The following is a 21,397-nucleotide window of genomic DNA, read 5'->3' as shown; positions in this document are numbered from 1 at the left end:
ATCTATTTAAAATAAAACTTCTGAAAAAAAGTCAGTATTCAGATTAGGGATGTTGTATTAAAGGATGAGTAATCATAAATGAGTTCAACATTAGGATATGATTTTGCTTTTGAGTTACCAAGTCGAGACCTCTGCATTTTTTTGTGGGGTTGTTGTTTTATAAATTACCAGTGTTGCTCAGAGGTGCATGTTGTTCACAGCTGAGGGCTCTTGTGCAAACACCCGAAGGAACACACAGCACAGTTCTGAGGAATAAGAGACCACTGCTTGTACCCCAGCAGATGGGACTTACATTACTGGGCAGGTGATTAACTGAGAAGACTGAGTTATCTCAAATTCCAGGGACCAATACTTTCATCCCAGAAATGAAATTACACCACTTACCAATCCCAGAAGTGGAAGAATCTCCTACTGAAATCATTCTAAACCATTCCTTTGTTCTGTCACCCTCTCAAAAGGAAACACAGAGACTCTGTTCATTTAGTAAACAACTAAAAGTTATCTTTCCTCCCCTCTCCTAAGCTGCCCATATTCACCATAACAGTGGCCATTTAATCAAGATTCCTTTTAAGCTGGTGAGCACTAGCAGAATATCTCAAAGAGGGCTGATTTCCTTCACATTCAAGTCCATTTTGACGCCAAATGCATTAACCTGGGTTGCCCACATCTCTTCCTGTGCTGTCATGTAAGATATACTCCACATAAAATAAAGAACATCGACCTTGAAACCAGAGAGAAGAAGGGGGAAAAAAGCACATTTAGTAACCCCGACTAGAATCTAGGCTCTGTCAAAGTGATTTCTTATTCCATTTTACTGAAGCAGCTCCATGCTTTATCACTCCTGGGTCCGTGTCTTATAGCTGAGGCAACCCACGTGAATTGCTAAGTTGCTTAGTTAAAGTCTACATGTGCTGTTCACATTGTCACGGTGATTTAGAGTGAAAGAAGTATTGTGCAGGTAAAATGCTATGGAAATGCACTAAGTAGGAACAAGAAATGTCAAACTATGTGTAATTAACAGTTCTGATTCAAACAGGTCCTCCGGAACTCTTTCAATGGCTGGAATGCAGATGCCCTATTGCGGGTGGGGAAAAGATACTTAGTGATGGTGGTTCTGATTTAGCATTATCCTACATTCTTCATTAAAGATGGCTTCAGGAATGAAAATGAAAAACATAGGTCTGATCATGGCAGCTATATCAGCTGTAACTGTTATCTACCTACAACATTGGAATACTATATAATCTCACAAAAATTCCACAAATGTCTTTTATTAACGTTTTTAAAGGGCTTTATGAGCACCACACTTTTATTTTGGAGATAGGAAAGTTTCATTATCTTCGATTAAAACTCTCTAGAAAGAAAAATTGGCAAGCATTTATTTATATATTTTTCTTAGAGTCAGCATGGGAGGCATGGATTTTGTAAAGTAGGCAGGGTGCTGCTCTGTGCTGCAGCAAAAGGCAATGCTGATTTGGAATAATTCTCTTAATGTGAAGCTATCCCCATTAAAACATAAACCATAATTGTGAAAAGCAATTTGCTCAGTAGCAGAGAACTAACAGGGTTTCTTATTGTGATTCAGTAACAAGGGAGCACAGAGATGTAATGCTGAAAAGGCTACTGAAACTCTTTTAATTTTGTTGAAATGTGATTTTCCTCCATGAAACCAATGTGAAGAGTTGAAATCATTTCTCTTACGCTCAGAAGCAAGACGTATGTACATTTTCTGTAAATTAGCATTTACCAAGTTCAGTGAATTTCAACAATATCATTTGTACATTCCAAAATGTGAACTGATAAAAACTTGAGCCTGTGACACTGCTGTCAAACAGTGGAAACAAATCCACAGCTGGGTCAAGAGTGGGTTTCCTTACAGTTCTATAAGATTCATAGTTACACAGTTCCACCCTTTCACTAGCAATTGATATAATACAGTAAGTACATATACCAATGTGAAAGCTTAATAAATATCAATAATAAATGTGTTGAAAACTAATTACATTATTAATATAATCCTTGCAACATAATATAGTTAAAATCAATAATCACATATAAATATATCAGATTCTTAGATATTTCTAATTATATGCTACTAAAGTAAAAATCAGTATTAACAATCAGTGGATCTTTTATTACTTACAGTAAGTAGATAGTCCTTTTATATATCACTGTTTATTAGGTATACCATGGATTAAGCAAGTGTTGGAAAGATACATGATTCTAATGAATTTAGAAGAAATTAATTTGTCTAAAATTTGTAACCTGCTCATTTTTTTAAGCATTATCCACTTTCAAAGACAAGAAACATAAATACCTTTTATTTTCTTTTTAATTTTAGTGGTAGTGCCCAGTAGTTCTACAATCAATGCCTTGGGGATTCCTGTGACCCGGGGATAAGAGCACAGGTGCACCCTCCCTCAGTCCCTCGGCCCTGTGTGCCACAACTCCCTGCAGTCCCTCCATGCTTGTGTAAGTCTTGCTGGATTCACAGCTGGAGAGCTGATACTTTCATTCCTTCACCTCTTGGCAACAGATGCCTCTCACTTAGGCACAGATGCTCAGTACCCCTCCCCCCATCCCTAACGTTAGCCTTGTGTTCTGGACTAATTGGGCCAGCAGAGTTGCAATTAAGATTTGAATAATTAGATAACAGACATGATTACTTTTGTAATTAATCGTCATATTGAGTCATCATGATCTGCCCTGGGTGAAGACCACTTGTCCATACTTAATTCAAATGGAAGGAACAACGAGTATTAAAAGCAAAGCGTTGCCAAAAATATTGTCTTATTTCTCCCCAAGAATGAAAGTATTTTAATATGACACTATGTATAGATATATAATTTCATTTCCAAGTAGATTTTTATTGGAATCTGCTAGATGAAGAGCACTCATTTTAATTCAGTTCATTCTAATGAGTTTGGCTGCTACACAGTTTCGTGCTGGATACCACATTAAAAAGAATGTTTTTTTGTCCTTTTTCATGAAGTTTATGTTACAATAAAAATATATCCATAAAAAGAAAACTGAAGGTGACCCTTCTTCTCTCTCTTGCCTGCACAAAGCCATAGATACTAGCATTTCTTTTGGATTGGCCATGAGTCCCTTCTCTTATCCCTTCTTTCCACATCTTGTCCTCATCGATGGCCTGCAAAGTAATACCAAGAAGAACTCTAATGCTGAAACACACTAAAAACCAAATTCCAGGGTAGATTTCTCAGATTTCTTTTTTTTCCCATCATGCACTGGGATCCACTTTGAATCCACTTGGATTCATCCTCATTTCAGTGAAAGAATCTACCTGCTCCATAAATCAGAGTTGTCAGCCACATTCCCCCCATTGCTCATTCCCATGATCATAACATTCCGACCCACCATCAAACAATGATGACTTTTCTTTTGAAATATTTCTCAAGTCCACCCATTTTTCCGCATCACCATAATGCAGGGACTACTGATATCTTCCCTGAAGTAATGTATTACATTTCCTTTCCCATCCCTGTCCCATTCCAAAATTTTCACAATTTCCTTTTCTTTTCTTTTTTTAAATTGTTGTTCTTTTTAGTTGTACATGACAATAGAATAAAATTTGATTTATTTATACAAACATGGAATACATCTTATTCTAATTAGGATCCCAGTCTTGTGGTTGTACATGATAAAGAGATTCACTGTGCTATACTCATATGAGAACTTTATATGTCAGAACTTTAAATAAGAACTTTAAATAAGAACTTTATATGTTAGAATCATTCCATTCCCTTTCCTATTCCTGTCCCCACTCCTGTTCTACAACTATGTTCCCCCATGTCTGTCTTTTACTACTTTGCCATCTTTCAATCCTCTGAATATAGCAACATCTTGCTTCTGCAGGAAACTGCCCCATCAGCCTGTCATGGTCTTTCTTCCCTCTTCACCTAAAACTGCCCAGGCTCAGGGTCTTCTTCATTGGTTCTTTCAAGGAGCCTTCTCAAGCTCTCTAGTTCTTTCTTTATATTTTTTTTCATAGCATTATTAATATTTATTTTGGAGTACAATACTCACTTTACGATTATATCCTTTTTTGTTGTTGTTTTTGTTAATACTTTTGGCTATGGTAACTCTGAATCTGACCCAGTTTCTGAAATATGAGAATTTTTTTTTTCTATTAAAGTAATAAATAGGGCTGGGGGTGGTAGTGTGCTCGCCTGGCATGCATGCGGCCTGGGTTCAATCCTCAGCACCACATACAAACAAGGATGTTGTGTCTGATGAAAATTAAAAAAATAAATAAATATTAAAATTCTCTCTCTCTCTCTCTCTTTCTCTCTCTCTCTCCCTCTCGCTCTTAAAAAAATAAAGTAATAAATAATAAGATAGCATTAGAATAAAATCTACCAATTATATGATAAGTAACCAAAAACGAGGGAGATCTCAAAAGTCATTACTTAGTATGATTTATAAGCTGGTCATAATATCAATACGCTGTAATGAACAAATTCCTTCATATATACTCATGTTTAACAGAATTAGTAGTGAAGTATAAACAGTGACACAACAGTATAGATCATTGAAAATATGAATAGACTTAAAAGAGAGGTTGGGGGGCTGAGGATGTGGCTCAAGCGATGGCGCGCTGGACTGGCATGCATGTGGCCCGGGTTCGATCCTCAGCACCACATACAAAAAACAAAGATGTTGTGTCTGCCGATAACTAGAAAATGGATATTAAAATTCTCTCTCTCTCTCTCCCTCACTCACTCTCTCTTTAAAAAAAAAAGAGAGAGAGAGAGAGGTTGGGCCTTAAAGGAAACTGAAATCTCACAGGTGATACAGATCCAAATGGCAAAATTGAGACATGATAGGGCAAATGTAGTAAAGTCAGTAAGGCTGTGGGCTGGAGATCAGAGGGAGGTGCCTGTTGCATAAGACGTCTGTTTTGAGTTTCAAAGAGAAAGTAGGAATCAGCTAGAAAAGTTAAGAGGAGAGTAAAAATAAGGGGTAAAATGGGAACACAGGTAAATGTAAGGCCCCATGGAGGATGTGGATGAGATGCATAGAGGGTACAAATACCCTCAGGGATAAGTATGTGTGTGTGTGTGTGTGTGTGTGTGTGTGTGTGTGTGTGTGTGTTTGTGTGTGTGTACAAATTTACATGTGACTACAGATTATGGCTGTGTCTAAAGACAAAGGAATGGTGAAACGTAAATGGGATGGGAAAAGTTGGAGTCTCACATGAGATCATTTTGGCCTTGACTTCCTTGTTAGAGACAAGTTCTCCATGTAGGTAATAGCCATTAGAGGTTTCACATAAGAAAGTGGTAAAGTCAAACCTGTATTTTAGAGACATCACGACTAGGAGACTGTATGTAAAGGAGAAGATTCTGAGGCCAGAATATGAAAGTGGTGGCTGAGCCCAGGAATATGTTGCTATTCTTGCCTGTATAGCAGTGTAGCAAGAATAAGGTGCTGCCTTTCAGGGAAAAACAGCCAGTGTGAAGATGAGGTTACAGAATTCAACAATCAGGAAGCCGAACCAAGAACTTCAGTATAGGGATGGAACATGAAAAAAATATATATAGTTTAGTAAGGCATTCAGAATCAAACATGCATGTTGGGGGAAATTATAGCTTAAACAAATACACTTGTTATCTCTGACTGATGAATTCCGTTCTTACTTATAAGCCTTTTTGTTTGCTTATTTTTGAATGCTGCTTTTACAGTTTGCATGAACTCAAAGTCTAACATGAACTAAAGTTATTATAAAGTCCCAAATTTTCAGGCTAATGTTTCTGGTAGAACACAAAGCCGAAATTAAACTAGGATTATAAAGAAAATTGATGGAGTAATGTGAATGAAACTATTTTCTGAAGTTGTATTTTTGAAGCTGCAAATGGTAGATGATGGGAAGACTGTCATTTCCTTTATGCTTTCCATGGAGTATTTTTTTATTCTTCTGTTTTGTTGGCCACTTTTCCAGGCATTGAGGATTATAAATGGATTCATACTTTACCTTTGGAGTAGGTTTTCACCTTGTGCTGTCAAATTTGTATTTGAATATGCACAATTTAGTTTAGAAAGATAAGTATTCTGTTAGGCTATACTCCTTTTAAATCTTTTTATCTTCAGGTGTGTATGGGCTTGTGGAAGCAACCAACTCTGACAGACATATATTTGGGAAGATCCATGCTTACATAATCATTCTTGTCATTATTTACATACGCAAAGACCAATGAAAATTGCTGGTGAATTAGGGGTCTCTACTACATATTTTTGTTGCAGAGAAACAGGTAATATGAGTGTCGTATGGCTCAGAATAATTTTCTAAACTGCCCTTACATATGTTATTTAAGAAAAATAGAAACAATTTGGGTAGAATTATTTTCTTTTAATTTTTCTGTCATGAAGAACTTGGTGGATAGAAGTGAAGAATGATTTTTTATTTTACTAAGATCAGTGAGCATTCCCATACCCAGTACTTAAGAGAATTAGCATCAGGAAATGAAAATGAAAAGTTACCTAATCAAAGTGCAGAATGGAGTCTGGGGTTTTACCTTGTGTGCCTCATGGGATCTGAGTCCTGACCTCTATTCAGAAGATCTGTTTGAATGCAGTTTTGATAAGCAAAGAAAGCTGAATCTTTTCTCATGGTGAGTGAAGTTTTCATCAAGCATTTGGGTACCTGGCCGGAGACTTTGAGAGGTGATATAATGCCTAGCTGTCAACTGTGTCTTTTGTATTCTACCTCCCTATCACCATTTCTTGACTTTGTGAAAGGAAAACAAAACTTGATACTTAGTCTTGAATGTGCTGTGTGGCCTTGATGAAAAGGCCAGGCTCATGCTATATATAAAAAGCATAAGGAAAAGGACAGTATTCTAACACTGTGACTGCAGTTATGAACAGTGAGAACCATGTACAGGGGATGGTTTTGCCCAGAGGAGTTGTGATCTCCCAAGAAGCATCAGCAGCATGGGTCTTACCTGACATATGGCAAGAGGTCAGAGAAAAAAACCACAAAAATCTCATTTTCAAAAACATGAGCTTGCATCTTGGGAGCCCTCACATGCAGCCCAGGAGACACTGAGTGCCCCAGGTACAGCAATCAAGGCAGAGGTCCTGAATCATAAAAGTAGCCTTTGATGAAAATAGAATCTAATTTTATTACCCCAGGAGTAGACATCTGGGTTGTCATAGCCCCTCAAAAAAAGTTAGTTTTCCAATCTCCTGGTACACAAAAGCTTTCAAGGCTTGAAATTAGTAGAAATATTTGGGGTCAAGGTTGAAACTGGGGTCAGAAAGGATGAAGCTAGCAACTTTGAAATGGAAAGAGGCTGAAAGATTACAAGGGGATGGGTGAGGAAATATGTGGACCTGGGCCATGTAGTTAATGTGATAATGATAAAATCCACAAGAGCAGTGTGAGTATCATAAGTCAAACATTTTGCTAAGCACATTTATTATGGTAGTCTACTATGTAATGACCAATAAGATTCATGATATAATCTGTGTTACACTAGAGCAGGAAACCAGGGCTTTAAAAGAGTGAAGAAACCTGCCTAAAGCTCAAAGGAAATAAGTGTTAGAGTCAGTGTCCAATGGCTAATGCCATCCCTTTAATCATTAAATCATTACCCTCTTTTGGGTTTTTCCTCTACAGTCCTGGGTGTGCTACCAGAGAAAAAACAATTTTTATTATTTTTTTTCTTTAGAAATTGTCATTCATCAGGCACTATGATGGGCACCTTTTTCATGCTTTATTTCATTGATTTTCCCCCCAATGAGGAAACATAACAATGTATACTTTAGACCTTTTAAAAACAAACAAGCAAGGAGACCTCTGACTTTTACTCTATTGCACCAGGATTGTTTCTTAGGAAGATTTATCTTCTATAATCTTCTGAAAAATAGAGCATGTTCTGTCGTGTTTTTCTCCTTTACTTTCTTGTTCCTGGATTTAGCTCAACATGAGGGAATAAAAGGTTGGGGATGAAGTGCTCACTTTTTTTCCCCTGCACAGTATCTTTTTAATATATATTTATGTACACACACACACACACACACACACACACACACACACACACACACCCATACACAATCAAATTTTAAAGCTTAACGAAAAAGAAGCATCTCTATATTAATCTTAATCCTGTATAAACTATAGGAATTTTAAGTAAGGACATAAACATTTTCATTTTATATTACATAAGTCCTGGGAGAAATTGTGTAAATGTTTGTGTATTTTCAAACTTGTGTGTGCACTTTCCATTCACTTCTGAGAGATAAATATAATTTCCCTACTGCTGTCTGGTGTACTTCATTTCATATAATATGACATATGCAAGTCAAATATAAAGTCAGATCCTGCCTCTACTGAATTGACCTCAATTAGATGGAAGAATTTATACAGCATTTAAAATGCCCTTACTTTTTTCCTCAGAAAAGATTATCTGCAAAGAAGATATGGAATAGGGGAACTTACTCCAACATGCAAATCAGGTTCAACATGACTTGGGAGGTACCATAGGCTCATATAGGCCTCTCTTATCCTCTCCCTTTGCTGTTCCCATTTCTCCCTCATCATCAAGTCACTGTGAATTTGGGATACCACTGTGGCTCCTGGCAGGATCATCTTTCCTTTTAATTATCTCATAGGACAGTCTATTCTTCTTCACTCCAACACTTAGGGTGCAGAGTGGCTCAGTCCCAACTTCTCAGTCCCCAGCCAATAAGATAAAAACAGATCATGATAATATATTGGTTAGAAAAAAAAGTGCTGTTTGCATTTTCAGCACCAGGGACTTCAATATTCTCAATACAAAGAGGGTTGGGGGACTACTAACCTTGGCAAAGTAGGTTTTATCAACAAGGTTTGGGGAATGCTTTGGATGAGAAGAAACTGCCAGCATTGTCACTTCTGTTTTGCTCAGGCAACTCCACTGTTTTCTCTTAAATTAGCTTCCATTGCTCTTTTAAAGATTATGTTGTGGGAAAGTGTCTATATCGCATTTGTTCATCTAAAACTATGATGCTATTATCACTGATTTCTAAAATACACCTGCACATTTAAAACATTGGAACAATTATTTTATTTCAGTCCCAAACTTCCATCAGATAAGCTCTTCAAACACAAAATCATTATCTTTAAAAAAATGTCTCTCAACAAGTATGGATTTCTCTGATTTATAAATTTGAATGCTTCTTACAGAAAATTCTTGAATGCTTCTCAATTTCTTTTCCTATGAAGCTGTGTGCTATCAGTTTGAAAGCTATAAAATATTTGGCTTACAGTTCCTTACTTGAAAACTGGTGAAACAAAATTAATTATGGCATAACTGAATATAGTGAGTATTTTTTCCTTCACAATAATATCAATCAATCTTATTTTTTTAAATAATCAAATAATATATTTATAATTGCAAAAATGTTTATTTCAAACTATTCAGAATAATATTTTATTATTAAAAAGTCATACTTTATATGTGTCTGCATGCATATAGATAAGTAGGTAGAGAAATATATTGGTGGATATAAATTCATATAAGCACATTTCCTATCAAAGTATCCATTTCTAGTCATTCAGAAGACTATATATATATATATATATATATATATATATATATATATAGGTGTAGATGGACACAATATCTTTATTTTATTTATTTGTTTTTATGTGGTGCTGAGGATTGAACCCAGTGCCACACAAAAGCTAGGCAAGCACTCTATCACTGAGCAGCAACCCCAGCCCCAGAAGACTCCTTTTTTTGTATCCTTTCTCAGTCAATACCCCCAATAGCAAATCACTTATAATGTTGACTAATATTAAAACATTTTCTTCTCATTTTATGCTTCCATTATATAATAACGAACAAGTTTGAAAATTGTTTCAAATACAATGTCCACACCAAATGAGCATGCTGTGTGTATTAGTTCACTTTTCAACTGCTGTGATCAAAAGCTGACAAGAACCTAAGAGGAGGGAAATCTTATTTTGAGCTCATGAAAGCAGAGGTCTCAAGTCTGTGGTTAGTGGACTCTATTGTCCTAGGCCAGGTGAAGCTGAACATCATAGAGGAGGGTCATAAGCTAGTCAGCTTAAGGTGACCAGAAAACAGAGAGAGAGGGACAGAGGTGCTAGGAAAAAAGTATGAATGCCAAGGACCTGTCCCCCATGACCTACTTCCCCACCCATACCCTCCTTGTCTTCAGTTAATATTCAGTAAAATAGTTCTTTCAAATTATTAATTCACCAAAAGGATTAATACACTGATGAGGTTACAGCACTCACATCTAATTATTTCACTTCTGAACATTCCTGCATTATCTCACACATGAACTTTCAGGGAACACCTCATATATAAACCATATGCTATACAAACATGATACATAGATGATAATTATGCTATGTGGAAACAGAAAAAGCCAACGTTTTGATATCCATCAATAGTTTTATTTTATTTAGGAATCATAAACAAGGCCCCCAAACCTTAATTCACATTAAATTTTTTTCTGCTGTTTAAATTGTGTTTAGCAACACAAATGGTTAACCAGCTCCCTTTGAACGTACTCTTAAGGTCCCATCAGATTTGAATGAACAGCTTCATTCTTTGTATTCCTGTATCACTTCAATAGCTCTACTGCATACAGTAAGTACTTTATACACAAAACTCAAGGTTGATATTTGAAAATATCTGTTACTTATGTTGTTAATAATGGTTTCTTGCACAGAAACATTTCATTAACTCTAGAATTTCCTCCTTGAAATGAAAACCAATGACACATTTCAATGAGTGTAAGACTAGCAGTCACCTTTCTTACCAATCTCAAAGATTCTGAAATGTTTAACAACCCAGATGATATGGTTTGGATATGGTTAGAATGTGTCCACCAGGAATTCATGTGTGGAAATTTAATCTGCTTTGTAAAGTATTAGAAGAGTGGAAACTTAACCCACCTGACTATGGGGTTTAGAGATGGGGTCTCTTGGGGGAGACAAGGATTAGACAAGACCATTATGGTGTAGCTGCCATGATTGAATCATGGTGGCTTTGTAAGAAGAGGGAAAGAATCAGATGAGATACAAATACATATATGTTCCCTTTCTCTGGCCATGTGATGTCCTGTAGCACCTCAGGACACTGCCAGAAAGAAGGTCATCACTATATGTGGCTTCTCAACGTTAGACCTCCAGAACTGTGAGCCAAAAAAGGTTCTTTTTCTTTCATCTATCCTGTTGTACTAGCAACAAAAAATAAACCAACACACCTGGCAAGGCTTATTTTTTTTTTTTTTTTGTAAAGCAAGGAAATAAGCCATAGCTTCATATATGGAATAGGTCAAAGGTAAGACAGTATGTGGTCTTTCAAGAACCTCAAGCTATCCTACACTCAAGAGTGGATCATGGATTTATGCATGTACCTGGAGTCAGTCACAGAGAAAACATTAGAGTACTGAGAATTTTAAGCCTGGATAATATTAATTATTTTAGAAAAATGGTTTTCAAATGGAAGAATAATTTCATTTTGCTTATTGACTTGTTAATTATTTTACAACCACACTATTCAGAACCAGCCAAAGGTAGTTGAAAAAATATAATTTCATTTCTATGGTTCTAAAGAGGATGGTATCTGTAAGCACTCAATTCTGCACAAATGAGGGAAAGCATTTTCAGTCTGATTTCACATTGGAATGAGCCATTTTGAGAAAAAAAAACATTTTAACTTTACTGCTTCTAGTCAAGCAAAAACCAACAAATTTTTGAGTAGGATGCTACCACCATAGACACACAAAAATACAAAATACAGAGTCTCTAGGTCTCTGTTTATTTGGTCATGAGAGTTAGATGACTCAAGTCTATAGAAACTGGAGTGAGAATATAGAAGGTAGTGAGGGTAGTGCTGGTTGCTTCCCAAGTTACTATGCTGTTCAAAACCTAGGGCAACATGAGCCACCATCACACAAGATTTGCTTGTTAAATGGAATCAGGGTGACACTTCCATTACTTCATGTAAAGGTTTCTGTGTTAGCCATTTTCACTCACTACTGTTTAAGTCTGGGTTGGTACTTTTTCCCATGCCTGCATTCTTAAAGAGCATAATTGAACCTCTTTTTTTCTGTCTTTCCCTCAAATGTTTCAAAAATAAAAATGGCTTATCACTCAGCAGAGAGAAAAATATCCTGATGTCTAATTATACCTCTGAGTACATATAGAATTGTAAAATATTAAATCAATTTACTATTTTATTCTGACAAGAGATATTTCTCTATTATGCTTATATTATGTTCCTCCTTAGACACTAGTCACAACATTTATCTTTGCATTATGTTTCTCCCTGCCTTTAAGATGTTTGCGTTCAGGGGCACTGAAAGAAAACATTATATTTGGTGGATCTGCATTAAAAATCACTTCTCCTCCTGACGAGCTATTTAAAATGTTATTTGTGCCTTGTGAAGGCTTTTAGAAAAATCCAGAGACCTAGACCCAGAAGACCCAAACTGTGTTTCTGCAAGGACTGCAATTTCCTTTTGAGGATTATGGTTCCAGGGAAGATTGCTGCTAAATATCTGTGAGAAAAATACCTTCCAAAATTAATGCTGCCATTCACTCTGTATTTATTTTTAGAGCAGTTCACCTCACCCCATATAAAGGACAAGTAATAAAATACAGTTTAATTATGGTAATATTAAATAAAACAATACAGCCATTCTTTAAACATGAGAGGTTATAACATATCTATTCAGGATGTGCTTTTTGATTACTGATTCATAAGTTAAAAAATTCTGTTGTTTACTCTACCAATTATATTTTTTTTAAGATCAAAAGCTTAAAAAATAAGAATTAGTGTATATTCCCTGCACTAAATATCACCTACTTACAAAATAAGGAGGCATAAGAGTCTAACTTTTGTAGAGAATGAACTTGTGAATTTAAATCTGCATGTTCATTGTTCACAATGGGATAAGAAATGTCATTCTGTTATTACACAGAAAGGAGCTGGTTAAAACAGGTGACCTTTAGTCAATGTGTGTGAATAATTTCTACTGTTCATTAAAGACAAGATATCTACATAGTTCATAAAGTGTGGATATGGTGTTTGAAAGCATTAAACAGGTTTTAGTAGCTAGAATCATTAATCTAAATGTTCCTATATTTTTATGTTTTTTTAAATTTCTTGAAGATGATTTGGAAGATGATAACTCTTTTCTGAATGGTAGGAATTTAAGTTCTCAGGTGAGAAGAACAAACACTTGTCTATGAATAAATGACTATTTTTAATTCAGAGAGGAAAATTAACTGATATTTTTACCAAGGATTTTGTATGTAAGCCTCTGCCACAGAGAATGTAGTAGTGAATAATAAAGGTTTATAGCTTGCCAGCAAAGAATTTGGAGTTTAGCATTAAATAAACAGCCCAGTGGATTCTGTGATTAGAGTTGAATTGTCATAGAGTATGTTTCAGAAACTTCTGGGAGGGGCCCTCAACTGGTTCTGAGAATCAAGAGATCTAAAAATGCAAAATTCAACTTAATATGATAGCAAAATAAAGCCTCAGAAATTAAAAAAAAAATGATATTGACTGAGGCCAAGTCAAACACTGATGGAAGTCAGGCAAGAGAAGAGGATACAGCATCCAGGACATGTGAAGAAATGGATGTTAAAAGAATGTCTTCATTCCTTAAAAAGATGGGAAACTCTAGGTGGAGCCTTTAAAGTAGGAGAAATTTGACAAGTTTCCGTTTAGAGTGATCAGTTTTCTAGCACTATGGAGCATTTATCTTGGAAAAGAGGAGTACATAAAAGTAACCAGAGGGCAAGTAACACACTAAGGTGACATGAAACATGGGAAGAGAAAAGGAAAACCCATGTGAGAGAGATTAAGAAGACAAGATTGACAGGACCAGGTGTCTATTGGATGTCTGCATATAAGAAGTCATGGGGTGCTGGGCTGTAGCTCAGTGGAAGTGTTTGCCTAGCATGTGTGCGGCACTGGGTTCTATCCTCAGAACCACATAAAAATAAACAAATACAGGCATTTAAAAAAAAAGAAGTAATGGGGTTCCTATGTAGATGTATTTCTAACTGGACACACTGGTTAAACAAAGGCCCACTGTCATTTACCAAGGTAGTATGGACAGTAGTGTGGACAGTAGAGGTAGAAGATTTATGCACCAAGACTGGAAGATGCATTCATCCCTCCAGCTTGCCTTCTCCATTTTTTTCTCTTTTCCTTGCTCCTTTCTTTCTTTCCTCCATTTAAGGCAGAGGTGCTAGCTACATGATAAACACTGATCTATGTGTTAAGGCAGTAGCAATAAACAATGCAAGGTTCACAGAGCTTATGTTCCCATAGGAAGAACTATCATCAGACAGTAAATAGTAACTGTGAGATGAACAGTAAGAGGGATGCTACCTTAGGTGGAATAGCAAGAGAAATCTTTTTTGAAGACATGAAATAACCTATTTAATTTCAGCTAAAATTAACCATAACAACAAAAAAAGTACCACATAAAAGAGGCAGAGTTTTGCCAAGAAGAGTTAATATCTAATATTCTACCTCTGAAATGAAAGGCTCAAAATGTTTTTCTCCAAAGAATGGTAATGCTGATAATTCTGGATAGTTCATGTAGAGTTTGGCTATCCAAGAAAAGTAGAGGCCTGGCTCTATGATCACAGACAGAAAACAGGAGAATGTGAACACTTCTCCATTCAATATGTGTATATCCATTCGTACTCTGTTACTTTTGCTAAATTTTGAAATTGAAATAAATTAATCAACTAAGCTTTCAATATAGAAACCTTAAAAGTTACTTATGGATTATACTTGGCCAAGTTCAATGATCATTGAAGCTTACATGTGGTTCAAAGTTATACATGTGAACTTCCACGCATCCTTTGCATAGAATTTTAAGTGTGTTTCTCTTTATTTCTTCAATCCCGATTATAAAATTACTTTATTTTTTGATATTTTTGGGTTGTTTTGAATTTTCATGTGTCTTTTTAAAACTGCTGATGTCATCATTGTTATGTATTCTACAGACTGGTGTCATTTAATTATGGGGATATGGGAGAAATTAGTAGATAGGCAAATATTTTGTCATTGTGTGAACATCATAGAGTTCACATACACTAGCTGAGAAGGCTATATCTTACAAGAATCTCACATTTTTTCATATGATAAAATCTTATGGTACCACTATCATATATGGAGCTCATCGTTGATGGAAATATCATTATATGCACATGATACTATGCATTTTTTTAATTTGAAGTAATGAAAAATAAAATGCAAGATTCAGAACAAATCACTGAAAAATTTTTGTTTTCCATTTTCAAAATTCTTCCAGGGTTTTCATTATTCCTAGGTTAAAGTTAAGCCTTCTTGTATAGGCATTTATAAAGTTGACATTTTTTTCATATATACAAGTTTTTCAAATATTATAATGTTAATGTGGTGCTGAAGGGTGTCAGGAATTCTCAAATTCTGTCTCTATTCTTTCATGCATACTATGACTTCTTTTAACAGTCAATGATCCTTCTGTTTAATTGCAAGTTACCCTTCAATTTTTAGCTTAGGTAACTTCTTGGAAGCAAGAAGTTCTTTAGCCACTCTGAGTTAAATTAGGAACTATTCTCTGTGTATTAATAATACCTGATACATATTTTCCATCAGTGTACACCTCAGTGTATTATAACTACTCTTTCTCTTATCCCTGCTGCCATCATCCGGCTTAGCATATTATGCTTAGGAACTAGGTTTTGTCCACATGTATCCCTAGCATCTAGCAGAAAGTAGCTGAAACTTGGGAGGTTTACAATGATTACTGAAGTAACCAAATGGATAGATTCAATAAAAATCTGTTAAAGTCTTATACAGTCCTAAGGGAATATAAATATCATTTAGTACTTGCCTCTGTCCTAAAATACAGACCATACATCTGTTTGATTACATTGGAACATCCATCCATTCATTCTTTGTTCACCAGATATTTTCTGAGCACCAGCGTGCTCTCTCTCTCTGTCTCTCTCTCTCTCTGTCTCTCTCTCTCTCTCTCTCTCTCTCTCTCTCTCTCTCTATATATATATATATATATATATATATATATATATATATATATATATATATATATTTGGCTGCAGCTTTGAAAAGTATAACAAAAATCTCTGCCTTCATGAAGCTCACATTCCAAAGTCTGACATGAAGTGGAACAACAAATAGTAATAAAATCAACTTAAAATTTTATGTTTACCAAGATGTCAAACATTCGAGAAAAAAAGTATTGGAGAAGCATAGTAGGGAATGTTGTGAGTAGGTTTGCAATTAAAAAAATAGAAAAATAAAAATTATTTCAACTTTGTGAAATATTACAGTTGGGAGTTGAAAGAAAAATCACAAATAAATATTACAGTTGGGAATTGAAAGTGAGAAAAGATTAAATAGATTGCTAAAGTCCTTACAATTCACTTGGGGGGGGGGGAAAGAAGAAAGGGGAACTGACAAATAACACAGACTTAGAACTCCATTCCCAGAATAAAGAGATCCAAGAAGTTAACACTTTCTGAAAATTTTTGAGCCCTGGTATGGAGTTTCTATGGATGGAATTAAAGAAAAAGCTTTATGCTTGCTTGAAAAGTTTGGGGTAACAATAAAAACCCTGTTTTCCTCTTCACCACAAAGAGTTAGACATGTTAGTGATGCTTACTTAAACATTTGACTTTGTGAAGCTTTTAATTATTCTGTGTCCAAAATGAGTAACTGGAAATCAAAGATACTTGTGTATGTATAAAACAGTTTAATAAATATTTTACTCTGTAGTCACACATATGTATATATATTTGGGGTGTGTGTGTGTGTGTGTGTGTGTGTGTGTGTGCGTGCGCATGCATGCGCTTGTCAGTTTTGACCTGACTCAGATTTTCCCATCGCCTTCCAGAGATGAGAAGAACTTCTTGAGAAGACTGATACATTCTGGTAGTAAGTCACAGCCCTACTAGGTCTTCAAATAAATGTTTGCACACTCGCAGTGATCATGGAGCAGAGAAAGAAGGTGGGGTAAGATAATAGCAACATCGCCCAGCGACCTCAGCATAAACATTTCTGGGAGGTTTTTATAGAAATGCAGAACTCAGGCCACACTTCAGAATTACTAAGCAATATTCCAAGATAATTTACTCAGATTTTGGAGTCACTAATGTACTTTAGAATCCTCAACTTTGGCTTCATAGTAGAGTTACCTGAGACATTTTTAAACCCCTGATGATTGAGCCACATTTTTACATATTCTGATTTAATTGGAATTACCTACAAAGGTCTCAAAACTGTGTTTCCTCAGTCTTTTTCTAAACCTATTAAATCAGTACTTCAGTAATGAGACTCTGGTAGTATAAAGTGCGTAGCAATTAATTCCTGTATGTACTAAACTATAAGAACACTAAGCTGGGACTCTACAAAACAATAGGTTCTATTATAGGACCTATTATGCTAATTACATGAATCAATATACAAAGTATGGAATGGAAAATTTTTGCATAGATAGAAAGGATATGATAAATGATAACTTCGCCAAATTTAAAATTAAAAAGATTTAAATCCCATATTAAAATATGATGAGTTAGTGGATAAGAGGAAATAATAACTATGAATCTATAAGTACATGGACATTTTCAATATATTTAATTATCTTTTGTCAAATATTCATTGCACATATAATAAAACACCACGAAAGATTAATATTTTCTCATAAACAAAGAGTCAGTAAACTTCTTTTTTTTAAAAAGGCAAAATAGGAAATGTTTTCAGCTTTGCAGACTGCATAATCTATTTGTGCTCAACTGTTCAACTCTGGCCTTGCAGCATGTGTGAGGCAATCGACAATACAGATGTGAGTAGCCATGGCTGTGTTCTAGTGAAGCTCCATTTACAATAATAAGTCACGGGCCATTCTTTTTATGCAATTATAATCTAGTTAGGTGAGGACTAACAGTAGGTAGTCAAAAAGGACTTGCCTTTTAATTTTTTTCTCTTCCTGCCAACATTCTTAAAACAGAATCAAAGTTCTCCATTAGTCCTCTGTCAGAAATGAGAAGGTTTCTGTAAACTTATCCCTAACTTACATGCACTCACTAATGTAAACCCTCTGTTGGAAGAAAAAAGGCATGTTTCTAAAATTTGAAGTTACAGAGATAAGCACAATATTAAGAAGCTGATCTAGGACCTCTAGCAAGATCCAATTGTTCATTATTACTTAAGAGAGAATATGTCCTTAGTTTTGAATATATGATAAATAAGGGATAAATAACAAGGTTTCCTGTTAATAAAAGTAACTATTATTTCCTGAACTTTTGAGAAATTATGTTAGACTAATTATGTTTTTTTTATTATTATTTCTCACAGTCATTCTGTGGAAAAGTTAATATAGCCCACTCCCTATTGAAAAAGATGAAGAGCATAAAGACACCTTAACTCATCTGTCCAAGGGCAAAGAGCAAGCAAGTATCCCAAGCTGGATCTGAACCCAGAGGGCAGAATGCAGAACATGTACTTCCAGTTACTATCAGAAATATGAATATGTAAGATGTTTAGTCAATCACAATCTTTTTTATTTTTAAAGAAAACAAATGTGTTCAATTCAACTTGATTAATGGAAATGGAATCACAAGGTGGAAAATGGTAAAAAGGCTCACCACTGCATGCTTGGTACACTAGGAATGCCACTCAGAACCACACAGTCTCAGTGCCCCTGCACAAGGGAGCAACATCCTTGCACTTAATCATTATGATTGGTCAGAAAAACGTGTCTATTTGAATTGATCTAAAGCAATCTCCATTGCTCCTATCCATCTCATGATTGAAGTTTATTTGTAAATCAGATGACTACCATTTTCACACAGCTCAAATTTTGTTCCTGTCCTCTAACTACTAGCGATTCATATGGTATTTCGTATAAAAATTCACCAAGTAAGATATTTGTTACCTCATATGGAGACTCTATTATCATCATGGTTTTCCTATGAAGTCACATGGTAGCTACTGGCCTTTCTTCAAATGCTGTGTAGGCCTGGTCACACATGTGGTGAGTCCCTGGTCAAATATGCAGGACTAACACATAGTCATAGAGTCTTAATGGGCACACCTGTGCATTGTGGACACTCAACATTGCAAGCTCTTTTGCAATATAACTCTTTTTTTTATTGGTTTTTCAAAACATTACAAAGCTCATGATATATCATCTTTCATACATTTGACTAAATTGGGTTATGAACTCCCAATATAACTCGTTAAAGACCATGTTTATTCATTTGGAATATTAATAAATAAATAAATGCTCTTCATTATACAATAGTTTATCAAAGCCAACAGTTGATTAAAAATAAAACTCTAGAAAATCAAAAGTACACTGGTTAGTGATTGAAGATTATACATATATATTTCCTCATCACAATTCTAATAACTATATGTTTTTATTCTCAGCATCTGGTACAGTGCACTTTTTATATTTAAATAAATTTGCAGACATGCTGAGGCATAGTAATTCTTACTATGGAATTTAACTTACCTCTATTACCACCTTAGCATGTCCTTGCATATGATAACTAATTGTACTAAAATTTTCAGGGCAACTCTAACTTTCTAACATCTCTCCCTACTTTCACACAGTTGTGTAAAATTTTAGTTTGAAAATATAAGTATTGTAATAGATCAACATAGTTAGGTACAGGGGAAATTTTATGAAAAACTAATAATACAATAGGCACCTGAAAATCCAAGTCTATTTGCTAGATAAATACACTTTGGGCACTCAATTCCAACCATTATTTTCTCTGTCCTTTTGAATATGTATGCACCTTTTGCTACTAAAATAAATTCCCTTTAACTTCCCTTTTCATCTCATTTTGATACAAATGGCATTAGAATTGTATATTTGTATTTTTTTCTAATAGTTTGTCTATTTGGAAAGATGTGCATATCACAAATACTAAATTTTCATCACATTGATTATTATGTTCATGATTGAGTGTTCTGTCAGTAATAATCAGAACATCTAGAAACAAAGACTTCTAAAAATACTACTTTCAAAAGTTAGAAGTAAAAAGTACATTTTTTTGGTGGTACTGGGATTGAACCCAGGAGCACTAAACCACTGTGCCACATCTCCAGTTCATATATATATACAGGGCCTCTCTGTGTTGCTTTGGGTCTCACTAAGTTGCTTAGGTTGGCTTTGAAATCACAATCCTCCTGCCTCAGCTTCCTGAAATGATGGGATTATAGGCTTTTGCCATCCTGCCTGGCTACAAAGTATATTCTTATTTCAAACATCTGTGCCTATGAAATTACTTAGAAATTGCTTTAGATCAATTAAATTACTTTAAGTAAAGCAAGAGTTATACTATTATAATGTTGATAGAATTACTTGGTACCATTATGAATATGGTAAAAATATTCATATGTTTCATATCAAATACTGGAAACATTCACCATATAAGAGGTAATAAAGTAGTATGGTATAAGGATCATAAACTCTAAATACCCAGATCTGAGTTTGAAACTGTTATATGAATTCATAACCCACTGTGGTGTACCCTTGGCCAGGTTACATATCCTCTCAGCTTTTATTTCCTTCTCTGGAAAATGGAGATAAATCACATTATAATTTGGAATTGATGATTCTATCAACATACACATAAAGTTTACAACTCAGTTATCTGGAATTTTAAACCACTTCAAGTATGTTATAGATTGCTTTTTTCTGTTTTTTTTTTTAATTAAAAAATCATATAGTGGAGCTTCATGAAGTTTTAATAGTCATTTTTCTTTAAAATGTGAAATTGTGTTATTCCAAATGAGGTTGTCCTATAAAATATTTTCTGATCTTATAACAGAAAAAAATTTTCATAAACTGAATGAAAATGGAAAAGATATAGGGTGGTAGCTGAGGGTACTATAGTAACTTTGAAAAATAGAAGGGGGGAAGGGCTAACTAATTTTCATAACTATTAATTTTCAATTGCACTCAATACTTTCTTCATTTCTTATCAGTGTGGATGACGCAAATTAAGACAAAATATACAGAAAAGACAAAACTCCTTTAGAAACTTTAGATAGATGCTTTGGAATAAGAATTATAATTACTTTCATGTTTAAACATAAATATTTCATTATGCACTAAATGCACACTTCAGTGACCATACACTATTTATATACTTGAGTGGTAAGAACTTCCAATAAAAATTCAATGGGACTGACAGCCATCAATTTTGAACTTGGCTCATGGCACTATCTTACAAAGATATTTTGACCAATGTACAAGTTGTTTAGTATTATATGTGCTCCTGCTCCTTATTTCTGTTCATTATGTTTGCTTTCAAGAAGAACAATGAAACCAAGGACCCAGTGACAGTCACTGTAGTCAACAC

The sequence above is a fragment of the Callospermophilus lateralis genome, unplaced genomic scaffold (assembly GCF_048772815.1).
Source record: "Callospermophilus lateralis isolate mCalLat2 unplaced genomic scaffold, mCalLat2.hap1 Scaffold_79, whole genome shotgun sequence".
Lineage (NCBI taxonomy): Eukaryota > Metazoa > Chordata > Mammalia > Rodentia > Sciuridae > Callospermophilus > Callospermophilus lateralis.
The sequence above is the reverse complement of the archived record's forward strand: the minus strand, read 5'-3'. Positions refer to the sequence as shown.